Source organism: Meleagris gallopavo, chromosome 1 (genome assembly GCF_905368555.1).
Source record: "Meleagris gallopavo chromosome 1, MGAL_WU_HG_1.1, whole genome shotgun sequence".
NCBI lineage: Eukaryota > Metazoa > Chordata > Aves > Galliformes > Phasianidae > Meleagris > Meleagris gallopavo.
The window spans coordinates 80,751,638-80,771,330 of record NC_139404.1 but is presented as its reverse complement, the minus strand read 5'-3'; the positions used below and the strand labels follow the sequence as shown (position 1 = coordinate 80,771,330).

At 44.7% G+C, this 19,693-nt stretch overlaps 1 protein-coding gene and 1 long non-coding RNA gene across 4 annotated transcripts in view; one reads left to right on the top strand and one right to left on the bottom strand.

The window, feature by feature from the left end:
• LSAMP (limbic system associated membrane protein) overlaps positions 1 to 19,693 on the bottom strand; it is a 977,871-nt gene that overhangs the window by 133,754 nt on the left and 824,424 nt on the right. The window lies entirely within an intron of this gene.
• Positions 13,824 to 16,057, top strand: LOC109369339 (uncharacterized). The gene is made up of 3 exons (XR_002118296.3): positions 13,824 to 13,863; positions 14,397 to 14,504; positions 16,000 to 16,057. It is a non-coding gene; the product is annotated as an uncharacterized LOC109369339 (long non-coding RNA).

Below are 19,693 nucleotides of genomic sequence, written 5' to 3'. Positions count from 1 at the left end.
CGAAGAATTTAAGAGACTTGCTGAAAACCACAAAGGATGTGAGGGCTTTTGTCAGGAAGTCCCATATTTTCAGTTTTGGACTTAGATCCTAGGGACATGCGGTCTGAGAAGTAGTTTTTGTGCATTAAAAGTGCAGTGCTGTGAATTGAGTGCTATTAACATACAGACAGATGGAATATCCAAAACCAAATTCAGGACCTAGCTGTAGAGGCCAGGCCCTCATTTCAGGCACGCAAGCCCTTCGTAGGACACCTGGATAGCTTTGATACCTCAGGCTTCCTTTTCCTCATTTCCAAGCCAAGGGGTTTGCAGTTTAGCAGCACTCCTCTCCGTGCCTTGATGGGCTGTGCACTGTTCCCTTTCAAATCACGAGCCCAGGTGAAAGGAGGTGAGATGGAGTTCACATGCCTTCCTGGACAGAGCAGGTTTGTAGCCGCAGCCTGATGAACATTGGAGATAAGAGCAGCAACAGCAAATTGGCCCCAGTGGGAATGGCAGCAGCACTCTTTTCACCTACAGGCAAGGCAGCAATTATGCTTGCAGCGCCCAGCATCCATCTTTCTGTTCCTTCCCTGCTCTCCCCTGTGCCCCACGCTCCCAGGCCAGGTGTGCTCAAGGCTACTGCCACGTTACGAGCAGTGTGAAGGAATCTTTGCTCCTCTCTTTCTCCTGCTCAGATACCTGAGCTCTGAATCTCTCCCCACTGGATAACAACATGGAGAGGAGGGTTTGTGGAGAGAAGGAAAAAGCATGCAGTGCTATGCGCATGGTTTTGTTCCAGCCAAGTGGGCACAGCCAGAGGGAGAAGGCGGTCTCAGCCTTCAGTATCTCAGGGAACGCTTCCCCATCTCCATGGACTAGGAGCAGAGCCTTCAGAGCTCCCACCCTTGGAGACACCGCCTGCCACCGCTGTTACAGCTGTTCCCTTTTACAAGTCAGTAGTGAGATGCTCAAAATGCTCTGCAATGCTATGAACCTCCCTGCTGAGCTCCTTCTTTTGTCCCAGCTCTCCTCCTTGTTCAGAGGAGACAGCATGGCTTATAGCACCCAACTACAGGAAAAGGGCTTAGTAGCATGGCTGGACAAAATTAAAGGGGTGTTATTAATTTGACAGGTTCAGCAGCCTGGTGTCATGTCCCAAGTTTGTCCTATAGCTGTGCTGATTATTTTCTCTCCTTGGATCAGGGACGTTTCATTTATTAGCGCTGAACTTCCCCCTCACTGCCTGCAGCCACTGCTGCTCTGATCTCCCCAATTCACTTTGCAATTAAATTTTGTCCTCTTGTGAAACGACTGCACAGGAAAGGTCTTGTGTTTTGTTTTCTTTGGTTGTTTTTTTTTCCCCTCAAGTTCTAGTTGGTCAAAACAGCCTCTGGAAATCCAAGCAGAATCCCAAACAGACTAAAACTGGTTGAAAGCAGTGTTACACGGAAAAAGAGTCTGAAACACACAGCTTTGTGTGTCTGAAACACTCAACAGCAAAGAAGATGGGGCACAGGAGACCACTAAGTCATAGCTGCAGAGGTATGCATCTGACACAACCATGGGGCTGACAGAGGTTTACAAAGAGGTGGCTGGGAAGAAGACACGGGGTTTCTTGTTGGGAAAATGTGGAATGAGGAGCATGAAAACCATCGTGTCCTTTCTTCTGCAAACACTGGTGAACTGACTGACAGGCAGGAAGGCTGGGGAACACAATTGCTTCCATTTAAGTGATTTACTTTATTGTAACTGCTGCTAAATCCCTCCTCCTTTTTCCCCAGGAAACACTTTACAGCTATAAAACTGCACATTTAAATGAACTCTGCTCGGGATCTGTTTTTGCTCCATAAAGCTCCAGAATCACAAGGCTTTTTGTTTCTTCTCATCAAACTCCTCCTCTACATTCGCATCCCCAGATGCTTTCACATCAGTAGTAAACAACCGTTTTGCTGTTCCCCTTTGTGAAGCCTAATCTTTACGCCTCTCTTCCTGCCATTCCCAACAGGAACAAATCCCATCTTTCCCTGGACTACCCGTACCCTTTTTGCTCATAGGGAGAAGACATCTAGGACCGGCCACAATGCTCTGATATTCCTGCTTTCACAGGACCAGACGACCTCCCTCCTGCAAGCCACAGATGTCTCACAATCCTTAATTAAATTCAAGCACTTTTCTCAAAGCTTCCTTGGCATTCCCTAAGTCCCTGTTGCCTATCACTGAATAAATCAAAGGTTAGAGATAGGAAAAACATTCTCATCTTCCCCTAGAAACAAACACTTTTTTTCTAGGACTGAGCTGGCCTGCACTAATGCCAACTATGTGAGCTTTTTATGCTTTGGTTACCACTAGAACCACCATAGAGCAATGCATTGAAAGGCTGGACCAGATTTAATTGCACACAGGTACCAATCATAGTGCTTTTATGCACTTGGGATATTTCTTCAAATCCTCCATTTCCCAACCCAGGGCTGGCTCCCCGGGCTAGGCAGAAGAGGATGAGGAAAAGCTTGAGTAAGGCAGCTGGTGTAAATTGCCTCACTTTGAAGATGTCCATGTGAGAGCCACAAAGCACTTTGGGCTGTTGTAAGTATGACAGCTGGCAGGGCTGCAAAGGTCAAAGCAAGAAGGAAAAGAGGGAGGAGAAAGCTCAGCGTGAGGGGCTTGCAGAGTGTCACAGGGATCTCTGCAACACAGCAATATGGTCATTCCTGAAAGGAGCGACTCAATCCCTGCTCTTACCCACAGTCCCATGAACAGAATTAGTCCCTGACTGATGCATGTGGCAATGCTAAATGTGTGCCCAAATGCTGCAATCAGAGTTAAACCCAAGAAACAGCAGGGGATTGCTTTATGACCTGATGGTGCATTGCTGATCCTTGTGTAAGTAAAGGTAAGAGAAAAATTTCAGGGTTCCATGACTGCAGCTTCCTTGGAGAAGTCAAGGACAATGTCAGGCTGAGATGAAGAGTTTCTTAAGCTGGCTGGTATGTATCCCTAGGACACAAGGATCTCCTGAGCTGGGAGAGCATTTGAGAAGCAGTGGCCTCCTGGAAGCCAAAGGAGATGCTGTTGCTTCTTCAAGCACCTGGGGCTGCTGTAGCTCCGTTTGGCCAACTGGAGGCTTGAGTGAGGTGAGCAGCTGAAACCTCAAACAGAAAGTGAAGGGTAGCCTGCTCCACGACATGGGATGCTGGGACAGAAAGCAGTGCTGGATGGACTCTCAGTGGATGAGCAGATGCCAGTATTTGCACGAGGGTGCAGCTGTGCCCTTTGGGACCTCTCCCTCTCTCTATACAGGGCTTTATGGCGCCTTACGTCTGCTACTTTCTGGGAGTGGCAAAATTCCACAGCAGCTCTCAATCTGATGACAGCATGCTATGTACCTGTGGATACTCATAAAAGCACTTCAGAATCTTTTCTAGTGCTATATGCAATTCTGTATGCTTCCTCTCTTACAAACCCATTGGAGGTTCAGTTTTAATCTGGGAAGGAACTGGGCACTTAGAAAGAGCCTGTTCTGGCTGCTAGGCTACAGTGATGAAGAGGAGGATGCAGAGTGACATACAGGATTGGCAGACAGAATGGCAGTGCTTTTGACTGGGGAACGGCAAAGGGCTATAGCAGATCTGAATAAAGACAGATCTGAAGGAAAGGGTGAATGAATAGAGACCTGACAAAGGGGCAAATGTTTTTGCTCTTGCAACCTGCCTAACTAATCTTCCAGCTTCTCTTCTTATCCCAATCTCAACTTCTAATTTTCTTGCCTAAGCCTTCATAGCAAAGAGAGAAGGGAGCACCAGTTGTATCCTAGCTTTGAAGCAGAGCTGCATCAGACTGATACGAAGAAACAGGCAGCCTTGGCATCAGAGGGACACTGCCAGCCATCAGAGGAATGCTCTAGCAGCCTTGCCACTAGGTCTGGGAGAAATAGGAAGACTACTAGGGCACTTGGCACATGTATGCCCAGCTGACTGGTCTGTATCTCCTCTGCCACCAATTTCACTTCGCCTTATTTACTATTCCGAACAGCCCCACTTTCTGCATGTGTGCTTGTTTGGGTAATTCTTGTTTCCTCCCATTTAGCACACAGGAAAAAAAGCATTAGTAACACTCTTGGTTTTAAATGAACCCTATTAATATTCGACTCTGCAAGGAACTGTGGGATAATTTTGATAAATGTGGCTGGGAAGCTTGGCTGACAGAACCAAGCAAAATGCTGGTGTGTGTTCACAGCCCATGGCTGCACACACAGGAAGGGGCAAAAGGTGGGCACAGCATGGGGCTGGGGATGAGGCAGCAGGGGAGAGGCAGGGGGGCTGCCCCACAGAAGCCTCAAAAGATTGGGAACAAAAGGGGCTGAACAAGATACAAATGGAGAAAGGAAAACAAAACCAAGATGCAGTTTGGAAAAAGCAGATTAGAACAACTGGAGAAACATCATTTGAAATACAGATGCTTAATTGTGGAGGATGGAGAGGGAAGGAGGAGCCAGCCAACTTTGATGGCAAAATGGAGTTATAAGTAGCAGGAAGCAGGAAATAAGACACAAGCTTGCAGGAAAAAAAAAAAAGAAAAAAAAAAAGTTGAGGGAGGGGTGGGGGCTTGAAAAGAATAAATGTACCCAGACTCCAGTTCTGCAAAGCACACAAATGACTTGAAACCTCTTATTTTGGTCAATGCACTTGCATGCCTAAATTAAATGACTACTGTTTACTGACCAGCACCTCGAGCAGCACCATCTTGCAAGAAATAGGGAACACCTAGAGCTAGGAGTGAAAAGCACTGGCAGCTGAGATGAAGGATTACATGTGCCAAAACTAGTAGGACTCAGATAACATATTAGATCTTCAAATACTATTTGTTCTCAAAAAGTAGGTGCAGCTAAAGGAAAGGGGACTGAAACTAGAATGAAGTTCATAAGGACTTCTGTGAAGGAGTTGTTAAGTATATATTTGTTCTTGATAGTGTATGCTTTCAAACAAAGCTCCAAAAAGAAGAGTGTATTTCCAAAGATGTCTGCAAGTCATGCATTTCCACTTCATGCACAAGGTACTGACTTTTCTGGTCAACTCTACACATTGTGGCTACTTCTTGTCTTCAAAACTGCAATCAGTACCAAGAATACAGCAGTGAAGCAATGGCTGCTCTAAAAATGGTCCAGATGGAATAGTGTATGTAAGGAAAGTAAGCACTATTTCCCACTTACCCCTGAGCTAATTTCTATAAACACATCTGTATTTCACTTGCTGATTTGGGGCCATGACTGAATTTCTTTGACAAGCAACATAAGAAACCTGTTTAATCGAACACCAGCTTTACCATGAGGTCCTTGAAGAAAAAGACTTCCATCACAGGACACAATAAAACTACAGAGAGACATGCCTGTTGGCAGCAGATTTTTTGTTGCCTGAAAAGTGTGTGCAGTACATTTGAGTATTTGTGTTCTCTGCTTCCCAGCACCATGGAGAATCTTTCTCTACATAGGGTGAGCTCTAGCCATGTTTCCAAGCGCCAAGAAGTCTATGTGTGCCATAGACTGTTTTGAACTCTCCACAAGATGCTGCTCCACAAGTGGCTGATCCTGTAAAACTAATTTGCTTTTCCTGCGAAGCAGGCGAACACATGAAAAATGCCAGGACCGTTTAGCTGCCTCTGACGTGCCGGCTGTACCCATGCTGTGAGGTTCTGGAGAAGCATGTACCTCTCCTTTCAGAGAGCAGCTGCTGCTTGCCTGCAGCTGGTGAAGCCAGCTCCATCTGGAGACCAGATCAGAACCTATTAAGCACAGAGGTAGACTGCCTGTAAGTGGAGTTTGCAAGGCAGGGAAGCAGGCTAAGGCTTGGCTGCAGAATTTCACCTCTTCTAAAGAAAGGAAAGGGGGGGGGGGGGGGGGGGAGGAAAGCAAAAGAAAGGCAACCTGCACAGCTTATTGAGCAATTGCTCCTGCATAGCCTCTCCAGTCTAATTGATTTGGACACCACAGCTAATTTTCACTCAGACATCTGTTAGCGCACATTAGCGCACGTCATTAGATAGGGAAGCACAGATTAGATGGAGGGGCAGAGCTCAAAGGCCCTGGTTTGGGATGCTGGAACAAGCAAGAGGAAGGACGGGAGGGAGAAGATGTTTGTGTAGGACTGGAATAGTTGGAAAGAGCTTGGAGTAAAAGGGAGGGATTTGGCTGGCTCAAAGCCTTCCCAGCAAACAGTCGCATATGTTCCACATGCTTACCCATGCAGCAAGCACGCCCCTTTCATTATAGGCAATCCACAGAGGTCCTGGTTCTCACTGGCACACAGGCAATAAAGCCAGAGCTCCCACAAGCAACCCTACAGTATATTCTACCATGTCCTTCCAGTTTGCAGCTGTTTTGATTACGACTAGAGGTCTCAAGAGATAAAAGAATGGGACAACAGAAAAAGACCTTTCTCCCCTCACCTCACTCCAGCATGGTGTCAGATTGCTCTGGAAATATTCTGTATTTAAAGCTTTATGAATTTGATAAGTCTTTCCTCCAGAGAAGCAGAGCTATATGAAAGGTGATGACTAAGAGCACGGGATAGAAGGGAGACAGTAGGACATCAGCAAACGCAACAATCAACAGTCACAACCTTCCTCAGGGTTGTGTGACAGCCCAAGAGTGGCTGCAGTTCATTTTAGCACCCCTGACACCCATGCAGCTGGTGATTTCAGTCAGGCTAGGACTGGGTGCACACCAGAACTACAACTTGATACAGCCTAATTTGTCTGCTGCTAAGGAAACATCTTTTCCTTTGACACAGCTATTTCTTTTTTAGGAACAATGTGAACCCTGTGCTTACTGGCACTGCAGCAATATGGAGGCATGTGCTCAAATACAAATCCAGCCTGCATAAGCAATTCCCAGCTGAAATCCCATGACACAATGTTCCCATCAGGAGTGACTGCATGAGTTCTGAGTACAAGGTGCTCCAGCTCTGCTGATAGCACACCCTCGCTACATGAATCTCTATGTAATTTGGAAAGGTACTGTGAGTAATATCTGTTTACATAGGAGGATGCAAAGGTAAAGATAAGAGCATACTGCAAGTTTTTCTGAGCATATTTCTGGTTTCCCGTGGCTTTGCCATGAAAGGTGGTGTAGCTACAATGATTTTCTGAAGTCTGAAAAAGGGTTGAGCTCATTCTTTCTGGATTTTGCTCCATAAAAGTGCGGAAGGAGCATTTCTTACCTTTTGGGTCATATTTTGCACAAAATACATAGGAGCCCTAATAACCCCGAGGCCATTATTCCTCCAGCAATTGTGGTGGAAATTAGCCAGGGCTGACAATCACCATGATTACACAATATTCATTTCCTTTGGAAAACAAGCCAAAAGTTGATGGAATGGCCTTGTTTTACTGTAACAGACTGCAGGAAGGAGGGAGAGGCAGGGTTTGTCAACTGAAACTGCATTGCTGGAGAGAAAAGGTCAACTTCTATTATAGGGTTGATAGAGATGAAGGTAAACCTGTCAGTCACACAGTGAAAAATGAAGCCCCCACCCTCCATCCAGCATACAGTACCTCTGCCTGATCACAGAGTGTCATCCTCTGTTCCCTTGCACTGTTTTTGCTTTGGCACAGCTCATCTGACTCTAGCAGAATTTCTCCCACATCTTCCCAGGGATCACACTCTGCCCAAGTTTGACAGGCATGTCACTTCAAATTTATAGAAGGACTGATGTATGACTGTCTGCACAGATCCTCTGCAAAATCACTCCTCTAGTGCAAGCATCTGTCAGATGAGAAACTCCAGCCTGATCAACGCAGTAGCAGGAGGGGAAATTAAAACAGTTATCCTCACCCAAAGGAATAACTCCCTGGAAAATATTAGCCAAACAGTCTAATGATGGACCCCTGTTAAGCATAACTATCACTGTTTGTGTAGCAAAGGACACAAGGTGTCCTGAGTGTTCATTGGCAGCAAATTAAGTGAACTTCCCTAAACAGTTTTGCCCATGTCAACTCCCAAGACTCATCTTCAATGAGACAGTCTGTACCAACAAGGGGAAACTTTCTGCAGCTGCCTGGGATCAGCAAGATGATGGCATTAGGAAAAATCTGGAGTTTGTTCCTTGCTTTTAAATTATCTTGGACACCATCACTACTGAAGTCTGTGAATTCCCTCACAGACAGGAACTGAAACTGACAGTTGTTTTAGTGTGGGCCAAGGGCATCCTTTATTCTATTGTGTGTCTTCCCACAGCCTTACTGCATGGACTCCATTATCAATGTGTACCAAGGACCTCAAAGTATGCAGCAGACATCATCTGTCCAAGCCCTGTAATTCCTGCACTGGTGAAACACATAATTATCATTCTAAATTTATCTATGGAGAAATTGAGGCATTAGTGAGGTGTATGTGGGGGAGTGACTTACTATAGGCAATAGGAATGAGCAGTACATTAGGAAGGGTAGCTGGAAGGAACCTCCTCCAGGTTTGTACTCGAGGAGAAAGGGAAAAAAGAAAAAAATAAATGCGAAGAATGGACAACAAGGAGAGAAGTAAAAGGAAGAAATAAATGCAAGACAGATCAAAGAATCATAGAATGGTTTGAGTTGGAAGGGATCTTTAAGATCATCTAGTTCCAACCCGTCTGCTATAGGCAGGGACGCATGAGATGAGAGAGTTCACGGAGAGAAAAAAACTCAGTGAAAAAAAGGGCTGCTTCAGTGCATGCCAAGCAAGCAATGGAAGTGACAGTCTGAGCTGCAGAGCAAAAATGCCCCAAACTAAATTGGAAGAAGTCAGAGTGGCCTACCATGACTTCCACACTATAAAACATTTTGTATTCAGGATGCCCGTAAAGGAGGCAGGAATCCCTCCGTCATTTGAATGCCTCAGGGTTTCCCTGAAGGGCAGGTTTCCATTGGTAAAGAGAAAGCTTGGGACAGTTGGATAAGATGCTGTGAACAAAGCTTGCAGCATTTAACCTCCATTGGAAAGCAACAATTTACTCACCCGATACCAGTTACCAGATAACAGGGTTCAATTACATGGAAGACTTTACGGGAAAGAGTATCCATACATTATTACAGCAATCAAGTCAGTGTGACTTCGTTCAAGGGTATCATCCACCCTGGAACCTATTTCACATCTCGTTGGTTAGCTGAGTGAGAACTGATTGCACGTGCTCCCTTTTCTCTCTGTCTGGGCATATGGTGGAGGAAGACCCCAGTTCATTATAGGAAACAGAGTGAGTTAAAGAGCCAAGCCTCTCCTTGTTATTCCCCTCTGGAAAGGCATATTTCTAGAAAGCCAGGAATCTACAATGGAGTGTTTCCATCAGCAAGAGCAGAAAAAGCACTCCCCCAAATGGCTCGCTTTTCCTCATTCCCTCTAGCATTAAGGATTAAGGTATACCAATGGCACCACAGGATGTCCTGTGTAATCTACGTGATGCTTAATTAAGCTATGAAATTAGGAGATTTTCTCCTGTGCCACCTGTACTCCAGTATCTTTCTGTGTCTTGCCCCCACACTGTCTCTCATGACAAGGACTCTGGCACACTCTGTCCTGGTGCACAGAGGAGATTATCCACAGCTCCCCCTCCCAGACCTTTTTTAGGTACACCATCACACAGCCTCTCCTTCCCTGTCCCCCACCACTGAAGTAACAGCCTTACTACCATTAGCACTGCTCCCTCACAATACCACTTCAACGTGATTCTCTCCAGAGATAAAGAATAGGGTAGGTTGAGAACAGGAGGAGTCTGCATGAGTTCAAGAAGTTTTTGGACAACACTCTCAGACTCAGCGTTTAATTTTTAGGTAGTCCTGCATGGAGCAAAGAGTTTAACTTGATAATCCTTGTGGGTCCCTTCAAACTCAGGACACTCTATGACTTTATGATTGTGTTTAAGATGAAATAAGGAGAAGAGTGACCATCAGAGCCGCTGGTTTCAAGTTACAGACTTACAGTAGCCATAGTTAGACCAAGAAAACAGTTCCTGTGATAACATGGGATCACGTCTGAGAACTTGCAAGGCATCTGCGAAGGCCCCCAGCGTACAAGTTTTCTGCATCTCGTCTTACAAATGAAGAATTAAGGCACAGAGAAAACCCCCAGAAAGCTACTCAAGAAGCCTGATGCTCAGCATAGGATTTGATATAGATACCCCCATTAGGCACCAAACATTCAAGCACCCTTTCTTGCTACTTCAAAGGAGAATAAAGCCTAATTTCCTTACTGCCTCCTCTGCACTGCTTAGTTAGGCCTGTCTCCCCTTCCCACTGCCTTATATCAGGAATGGCTACCACAGATCCTCACTGAATATCTTAGCATGCTGCCCCATCTGCTCTGTTCCTGTATCCCCTTTCATGATGAGGCAATATTGCCCACAATCAGCACAACAGGATGCACTGTACACCTGTCAGAGGAGGCAGCCGTGAGGCAGACTGGGGAGAATGCCTTTCCCTCCACCACATCTGTGGTGAGGAGAGCCCTATCCCACCCTCACATCTGATGGAAGGAAATACAAGGTGACGGGAAAACAAAGGCAGCTGGGAGTACACTGCTCTCCTGGCCAGCCGAGGTATCTTTTCTCCAAATTCCACAGCTCACAGCATGTGGTGTGCAGCCATTATGAGACACATTATACTGTGATGTCTTCAGGCACAAAAACTCTGCCAAAAACTAGCTACTTGCTCTGGAGGAACAGTGAAAACACAACTTTTTATTATTTTCTTTTCTTTTTTCTTTTTTCTTTTTTGCCCTGTGGATGAGGGGCAACCTACTTTTTTAACCTATTTAAAGGCTGTGAATCTGCTGCCTGTGACAGTTTTTGAATACCTTCCACAAAAGTCAACAGCAACATGGAAGTCTCCAACAGTCTTTTTGGGGCCTTGGACATCAGGCAAGCCTAAAAAAAGGAGAGATTTCTTTCTTTCTCTTCTTTGTATTGGTTGTTAGTTATGAGACCAAACAAAATACGCATCTGCCCTTTACACTCCAGAGAAGAGCTCAAACTTGTCAGGCAGCCTCAAACAATAAGAAAATGGAACTATGGGAGCCACATATTGTCAAACCTCAGAAAAATTTTCCTTTACAAAGCCTGACATTCTTAGGAAGGATTAACATGCTAGGGGACCTACTTGGAGAGCTACCTTCCTCGGACTTGTATGGTATATATTGTATATATACAGTTGGCCCTATACTACCACATGAAGGAAGCCCTATTTAAACGCTGAATATTTAAGAGGCATATTTTCTCTTGGTGATGAGCTGCTGAGAGCTCTGTGAGCTCAAGCAAGAGAGTCCTTCTTGCATAAAGAGCCCAGATGTTTTAAACTGACAGAATTCTTACCCTAGCCAAGTCTCAACCATACACTAGACTTCCTTCTCTGTGGTGAATGTGAAATGGGAGAGCAAGGAAACTCTTGCAAATGGATAGCAAGATGAAGAGGAAGATCTAGAATTCCTAACATCTAAAAGTTCCTAATAATAAATGATGCAAGCAGCTCCCCTAGGCAAGCTTCCCTCTGATGCACAAACTAAAAGAGATATTTTTAGTGTTCAGCCAAAAAAGGACAGGGAGGCCCAGGAGCATCTGATTACTGATAGACTGTAATGATGGAGGAGATGTTTTATCTCATGTTATTGGAGACCTTTAGCAGTGGGCCTAGTCTCCTGATTACCCAAGCATAACACTATGCTATCCTAGAGACAATCAAAATCAGGCTCTGAGTGTAGACAACCTGATTAGACACAAATATCTTAAGAAAACAAATAGTTGCACCATTTACACATCAAGTATGAGGCCCTGGCAGAAAAAGTGTTTCCTGAAGCAGCTCCCAGTGTGAAGATGGAGGAACTGTCCAAAAAAACTAACCTAGGCACATGACATCTTCAACACTCGCCAGCAGCAAGCTTTGTGCTAACAATAATATCCAGTGGGGGTACATTTAGTTATACTAACGTATTTCCTCTCCAAAAGTAGAGTCACTGCAAGTCACAAGCATTCTGCATGCAGAATGACTAATTGAAATAAACTGTGCTGTTTGCAGCTTAAGCCATCTCCTTTACGCCCAATATCTGCCCAACATCTAATGACACAGTTTATATTTTCATTGAAAATTCAGCATCCAGGCGAAAAAGAGAAAGCTTTGTGAGTCTTCACTCTAAGTCAATTAGAATATAAATGTAGGTCAAATGCCAGGGAGAAGAATGGGACCTGCAGCAATTCAGATCTCAGATGTTCACATACTCTAGAGACAGAAGAATCATTTGCACGCTTATTCTATCTTCCAGAGCTGGGGGCATTTGGAAAGGCAGGTTTCTTCTCTGCTGCATATCTAATAGTGTTTTGCCAACTAGTCTTTAAAGTTTCTGGGAAATGACTCTTCTGCCTTTGTCCTTGGTAGACTATTTCACAGCTGAATACATCCCATTCCTGATCTGCCCTTGCTAGTCCTAGCTATGACCTTCACAACTTCTTTAAATGTTTGGTGATTCTGTTAGTTGTTTGCAGGGTGTTTGGTTACTTAGATTCAATTTGCCATGCTCCAGAACTAGCTGCAATACCTTGGGAGCAACTTCTGTGAGGTCGGTTATGTTGTACTACAGAACCACGGAACTGTAGTGGTTGGGAGGGGCCTCCAGGAATCCTCTAGTTCAATGCCTCTGCTAAAGCAGATTCCCTACCGTAGGCTGCACAGGAAAGTGTCCAGATTAGTTTCAAATATCTCCAGAGGTAGGAGGCTCCAGAACTTCTCTGGGCGGCCTGTTCCAGTGCTCTATCACCATCAAAATAAAGACATTTTTCTTGACGTTTTTCTTAGAGGAAACTTCATGTGTTCTAGTTTGTGTGCACTAAACCTTGACTTGTCACTGGGCACCATCAAAAGGAGCCTGGCCCCGTCCACTTGATATCCTTAGATATTTACAAGCATCCTCTCTCAGCCTTCTCCAGGCTGAACAGTCCCAGGTGTCTCAGCCTTTCTGCATGAGGGAAACATTCCTGTCCTCTAATCATCTTTGTTGCCCTCCACTGACTCTGTGCAGTATTTCCCCGTCTTTCTTGAACTCGGGATCCCAAAACTGGACACAGTGCTCCAGATGTGGCCTCACCAGGGCAGAATAGAGGGAGAGGATCACCTCCCTTGACCTGCTGGCCACACTTTTTATAATGCACCCCAGGATAGCATTAGCCTTCTTGGCCATAAGAGCACACTGTTGACTCACGGTCCACCAAGATGCCCAGGTCCTTCTCCACAAAGCTCCTTTCCAACAGATCAGCCCCTAATGCATACTGATGCATGTGGTTGTTCCTTCCCAGGTGTAGGACTTACCCTTGTTGAACCTCATCAGGTTCCTCTCCATCGAAGTCTCCAGTCTGTCCAGGTCTTGTTGAATGGCAGAACAGCCTTCTGGTGTGTCAGCTGCTCTCCCCAACTTTGTATCATCAGTAAACTTACTGAGGGAGCACTCTATCTCTTCATCCAGGTCGCTGATGAAGTTTTTAAACAAAACCAGACCAGCACCAATCCCTGGGGGAACCACTAGCTGCAGTCCTCCAACTAAAGTCTGCACCAATAATCACAACCCTCTGACTTCTGCCAGTCAATCAGTTTTCAATCTATCTCATTGTCCACTCATCTATTCCACACTTCCTAAGCTTCATTACAGGGATGTTTTGAGAGACAGTGTCAGAAGCCTTGCTCAAGTCAAGGTAAACAACAGCTACTGCTTGCTCTCCCCTTGTCTACTCAGTTATGACATCACAGAAGGCTACCAGGTTGGTCAAGCATGACTTCCCTTTGGTGAATCCATGTTAACTACTCCTGATAACCTTCTTTTCTTTCACTTGCTTGAAGATGTCATCCAGAATAAGTTGTTCCATTGGCTTCCCAGGGACAGAGGTGAGGCTGACTGGCCAGTAGTTTCCCAAGTCTTCCTTCTTGCCCTTTTTGCAAGAGTGATATAAGCTTTCCTCCCATCTTCAGACACCTCTCCCTCCTCCATGACCTTTCAGAGATGATAGAGAGTAGTTTGGTAACCAATTTTGCCAGCTCTCTCAGCACTCCTGGGTGCATCCCATCAGAGCCCATGGATTGTTTTGCATCAAGTTTGCCTAGATGATCTCTAACTACATCTTTCTTTCTCCAGACTCTCTCTTTCCTGAAAGTCTTATTGGTAAAGACTGAAGCAAAGAGGCCTTCTCAGTGTCCTCTGTTACCAGAGCACCCAACTCATTCAGTAGTGGAACCACATTTTCCTTAGACTTCCTTCTGCTATTGATGTACTTAAAGAATCTCTTCTTGTTGTCTTTGATCTCTCTCCAGATTTAATTGCAGGTGGGCCTTAGCCTTCCTCAGGCATCCCTTCATGCCCTGACAGTGCTTGCATATTCCTCCCAAGTGGCCAGATCCTTATCCTACATTTCTCTTTACAGTTTGCAACAACTCTACCTGTACTGATCAACACTGCTGAAGTTCAAAGAAGAGGCCACTGAAGAAAGAAGGGCCAAGATGCAGTCACTCAGTATTACTGCTAATTCCTGGTGAGCTCTGGCAAGCCACACAGTTATTGCAAAATTCAATCACATACTTATGTGCACCAGCACGAACATGTCTATGAACATAGCTATGTCATGTGCTACCCAAAATATCACTTCCAAACTACTTTCCCTTTTTGCCTCCTCTTCACTCCCTCTGCTGCTCATTAAAACTCATCTCTCCCACGTACAATGGTGGAGAGTCAGCAGGTTGCTCAGGTAGCATTAGCTAATGGGAACTGACAGCCTGCTACCATTTTCTGAAGGCTGATTTTTTTTGATACATGCCAGTCTTAGAGACTGACTAATTCTACAGAATACTTCTATAATGGGGAGACTGACCTCAGGCAGGAGACTTTTTGTGTCACTGTGAACAAGTGCACGGAAGACACGAGGGGATGGCAAGAACTCTCTAGCAGCAAAAGGCAGGGAGAAGAAAACTGATGTACAGCAAGAATATCTGCTTAACCACAGCAGGCAACTCAGTGATTGGTCCTCTAATGAACAAGCTGGGATCCTGTAAAAAGCAGCTTTAACTGATGATAAGCTAGAATACTGGACAAGTCATGAGAAGTGTTTTCCCACTGATTTACAGCACTCTGGATCCAATTAAAGCACTCCTCCTTCCCTCTGCTAGCCAGTGCCTCTTGATGTTTGTAGGCTGTCTCACAATGACTTATTGGGACAGAGCTTGGAGTGTCTTTTTGTACATGGTGTTTGGCACAGTAATTTTTACTACATTTTGTTATAGAGACGTGGAAGTAAAAAAAAATAATATTCACAGTATGGTTACCTTTCATACTTACAGAAAGTAAATAATGCCCTTACTGATAGTATTTCCCTGCTGAGGTGTCATGCCTGTTAAGAACTTTAGCCTGAAGGACTCAGTACCCTCTTTCTTTCCCAGGCTTAGCATCCCTGGGTGAAATATGTTCCTCAAGACTGATTTCAGCCTTCTCTTCAACTGAATGGCAGATTCATCACAAGAACCAAATTTTTTTTCCATTCAGGTCTTCTGAGTCTGCCACAAAAAAAACTCATCCAGAATCCTATGTTCCTTCTCCTTGCGTGGTGCCAAGTGTTCCCCAGTTATGCCTTTAAAAAAAAATCAGGTCACTGCTCCTAGCTCTGTAATACTGAGTTGGAAAGCTGAAGACATGAAGGTACATTTTCCTAAGAGCACGAGATGGCTATTTCCATCACTGGTCTAAGGTTCCCCTTCTAAGACTGGCCAATGGCTGAGTGTAGCAGACGAAGGAGGAACAGAAACTACAAAAAACCTAAGAGGATTAGCGTCTGCAACAATTTCCTGTTTCACATGTTCACTTCACATTACACATGGTGAGTGCATTTTGCCTTGGAGTTCCCTCTAGATCCTAAACAAGTCTTTACACGTCTAATTCTTGTGAGTTACCATACAGCTGCTCCTTGTGGGGGTCTCCATGTCAAAAATTTCAGTGAAAACAGATACAAGGACTTATCTCCTTTAACTTCTTTGCAGATAGATGAATGCTGCTGCTGCTTCACCCTCACCTGAATGTGCCTGCATTGCCTTTAACCCTTCTGTTCTGTGGTTTTTCTCCACCTCAATTATTGTGCTTTGGCCCATCTGCTGAATTCAGTGCATTCCCAAGGAGCACATGAGTGCCTCACATGTGTACTTCTAACAGACCCATACAATACTTTTACTTATAGATCCTTTCCTTCAGGTTGGATGGCACAGACAGTGGTCTTGGTTTGCCCTTGTAAGTGGCAACTGTGCAGTATCAGCCATCAAGACTAGGCGTTCACTATTTTATTAGTGGGCCAGCAGACACAAACGCCAGATACACGGTGCATTAAAAGGCTGGGTTTGCTTGCTAAAGAAGGCTATCACAGTCAGTATGAGTTGTAACTGTTTTTAAAGTGATCGACTGCCCTGTAGCAGCAAGGAATAAGGCCTAACCAAGTGGCTGGGTAGAGCTCCAAAGCCCCAATTCAAATTCATCCAATGCTGAGGGAGCCCCATCTCAGAGACAGTGGTTTAAGATCTTCGATACAGGAATTAGGGCAGGAGGAGGCGATAAATTTTATGTTTTATATATTTTCTCAGTGCTGTTCACTCATCCCTACAACCATCCAGCATGCCCTAATTGCTTCAGTATGTCCCTGCAAACAGAAATTGGGAGTGACTGGGTAAGAGGCATACAAAGATACAAAACTAAGATGTACACAGAAGCAGTCGTCCAATAATGATGACCAGCTGTCACAGGCAGCAAAATGCTCTTGGCAGTTGGCACTGGTGAATTTTCAACTACCCGCTGGTCACTGCTACCCCATTAATTGTGGGCACTATGCCCAGCCTACATTCCTGAACAGCTTTTTTCTTTTTCTTCCCCCTGCCTCCTCCTCATGGAATTGTAACGTAGTTAATAAAAAATTTATCAGGGCAATAAAATAAACAACAATTTGATTTGATCTGGGAGCCAAAGAGAGGAGAGTTTCTTCTATTCAGGTGCAGACCTGGGAGTTTCTGCAACTGCTGGAAGACGTGCCCACCGAACCAATATGATTGGAAAAATCGAGTTGCAAGGTAGGTTTTGTTCACCTGTTTGTATGTTTTTAAGAGAATGGAAGGGTCTAGGTGGCAGACCAGTCAGCAGCGTGCTCTTAAACCCCAAGAAGAAGAGGGTAATACTCTGAAATTCATGAAGAGTAATGGGTTTTGCAGAACTACAGTGACAATCTACAACTGCAGGATTCAATGACTAAATATCTGTGGTTTTGTTTTTAAATCTTACATAGTTCTTTTTTCAGGAAGAAGAAAGGACGGAGAAAGAAGCATTTGGGTTTAACACTACCAATGTCCTAAAGGAGTTCAAGGACTAGTGGACAAGGGCAGCACAAAATCCAGGAGAAAAAATGGAGTAGCCTAGAATAGTTTGAGCTAGAAAAGGAATACTCATCTAATGAAAAATTTAGCATCTGCCTCAGGGCTTTCCTGGGCTGGTGGCTCAGGGAGCAGCAAGTGCAGAAACCTTTTCAGGGGAGTTCCGTGCCCTCTAGCTCAGTATCAGGCAAAAGTATTCAGACAAGAAGATGGCAATCTTCCACTGGGAGAGCTTATAAGAATTTATGGCAGGCTTAAAACAAGAGATTCGGAGAGAAAAGCAGCTGCCTGTTGTAAGAACAGGTAAATATATCAGGGACTATAACCAAAACATTATTCATTGCAGAACAGATTACAGATTAAAAGAAAAGGTACTGTTAAACTGCTTAACGTCGCGAAGTCCAGGTTATGGCAAGAGTCAAGGCCAGTCAACCCTGCCAAGGAGACAGTGTTAGACTGTGGCTAATAGCAGTCTCCAGAACCAGTCTCTTACACAGTATCGCTTTCCTGCATAAACACACAAGGTAGATTTATGTCACCAGATTTCAGATATCAAAAAGTTTGCTGTGTAAATCTCAATTAGGCTTGCACTATTAATATTTAGACGTATAAAATTAAGTGTGATGAATCTCACCTATATTACACAACTTCTGTTTGCCTGGCTAAGTGTCTGTATAGACAAAAGATGCAACCTTGAAAGAGAGTTACAGATAAAGCATGGAGAGACAGAGAAGTGCATTTCTAGACCTGAATTGTAGTCCTGCCTCTGATGGGACTCTTGTGTAATTTATCTAGCAGTACCAAGTACACACCCTGGATTTGTTAAAACAAGGTGAATCCTTTTATTATCTTGAATGGCTATGTCTGTACTATCAATATAGTTTACTAACTTTCACTCCAGTCTTTTGGAGAGCTGTGCATATGAGTTCAGTCCCAGCTTCTCTTATGGAATGGCTCTGGTGCATCCTCTTCAGAGGAGGTTCAGGCACAGCTGACAAGACCAGCCCACTCCAGACATGCAGACTGTGCCAGCTTTGGCTCCCCTGACCTGGGAAAATCCTCCAACAAAAACTCAGCAGTCCCCAGCTTTCAGATTCTTCCATGCACTCTTGTGCCATGTAACACACACTCCTGGCACTGAGTTATAAAAGCACCACTGTGCCAGACTGTCCCAGCTTTCTCATTATTCTAGACTCTTTTAAGCAGAAAATACAACAAATCAATCAACTAACTAAAAAAACCATGCATGTCTCAGAGCCACGGAGGCACAACAGGGAACAAGGAGGAGACCAACCCCTTGCCAGTGCCCAGTGCAGTGTCAGCATGATCTGTTCCAAAGGGTAGGACAACCACATAGCATGAACATAAGCCAGTCTATGGCTTCTGGCCTGGAGTCCAGGGCTTTCTCTGGTACTGTCCACAGAGGCAGTATTGGCATAGCCAAGATGTCAGCCTCAATTGCAAAGATGGTCTACAGGCTTTGCACACCTGTAAGTACTCTCCTGGAATACAATCAGACCACAGATTACATGAAAATTCTACAAAAGTGAAAAACACACTCACTTCCATCCTCTGAAACAGGTTAAGGATTTGGCAATGAGAAAGCCAAGGTACCCTAATTTGGAGTGCCAAGGTTGGTCTCTTTATGGATTTTTGTTCTCAATCTCTCTCCGGTGGGTCAATAAGTGGATTAAACTTTCGGAGAAGATCACAAACTGGGAGCTCTGTGCAGGCATAATCCTAAAGATCATTGCTGGATTTCAGTAGTCAAAGTCACAAGGCTTCTACAGCTGAAAGTCCATTCTGTGGTTATCTGGGGAGTTTTATCCTACTTTGCCAAGTATTTTTCTTTGCATTCAAAACAGGAACATACCCAAAAGTCACATTCCCATCAGACTAACAAAAGGACAATCATTTTGAAGAGACATTCCAGACTACAGCTGTTGCAGTGGCACCCACGTGAGGGCAACAAGAAATTCCAGTTTAGGATCTTGCTTCTTGGCTCCTCTCCCTTTAAACGGCTCTTCACACAATGTGCTTTACTTTGCCTGTCTTCACTGGCTTTTAACACATTGGTGGATATACTCACTACACACCAAAGCTGAGAGCAGAACCTTCTGGTTAACACAACAATGACAGATGAGTCACTCACCCACTAATTCAGAGTATAGGCTACTCCAAAAGTAATGCCCCCTATTTCATTGTGTCAGCCCACGATGTTAGAGGCAGATGTTGGTGGTATGGCAGCTGAACATTCCTGCCAATATTTTGTTACATGCTGTTGCCGTGTGACAGATGGCAGCAGAGGGGCAGTCTGACAGAATGA